Source organism: Austrofundulus limnaeus, unplaced genomic scaffold, assembly GCF_001266775.1.
Source record: "Austrofundulus limnaeus strain Quisiro unplaced genomic scaffold, Austrofundulus_limnaeus-1.0 Scaffold216, whole genome shotgun sequence".
In the NCBI taxonomy this organism is placed as follows: Eukaryota; Metazoa; Chordata; class Actinopteri; order Cyprinodontiformes; family Rivulidae; genus Austrofundulus; species Austrofundulus limnaeus.
The window spans coordinates 946,962-947,333 of NW_013952618.1; positions in this window are offsets into that span (position 1 = coordinate 946,962).

Here is a 372-nt window from a genome sequence, read left to right on the forward strand (position 1 = left end):
TGCCAACATCTTTGAAAGAATTTTTACATCAGTATTTAAGAGCGATATCGGGCGATATGAACTACAGCTCAAGGGGTCTTTATCCCTCTTTAAAAGCAAGGAAATTACCGCCTGACACATAGACAGTGGCAATAATTGTGTAGCTAAGGATTCCTCAAAAACTGATAACAACAGGGGAGAAAGTAGATCCGAAAATTTCTTAAAGAATTCTGCCGGGAAACCATCTGGTCCTGGAGATTTTCCATTTTGCATGTTTTTAATTGCAGAGTTTATCTCAGCTAAAGGGAGATCTCTTTCTAACTCGTTGGATAGATCAGAACTTAGTGAAGGGATTTTAATATCTTTAAAAAAATCATCCAATTCAGTAGGGTT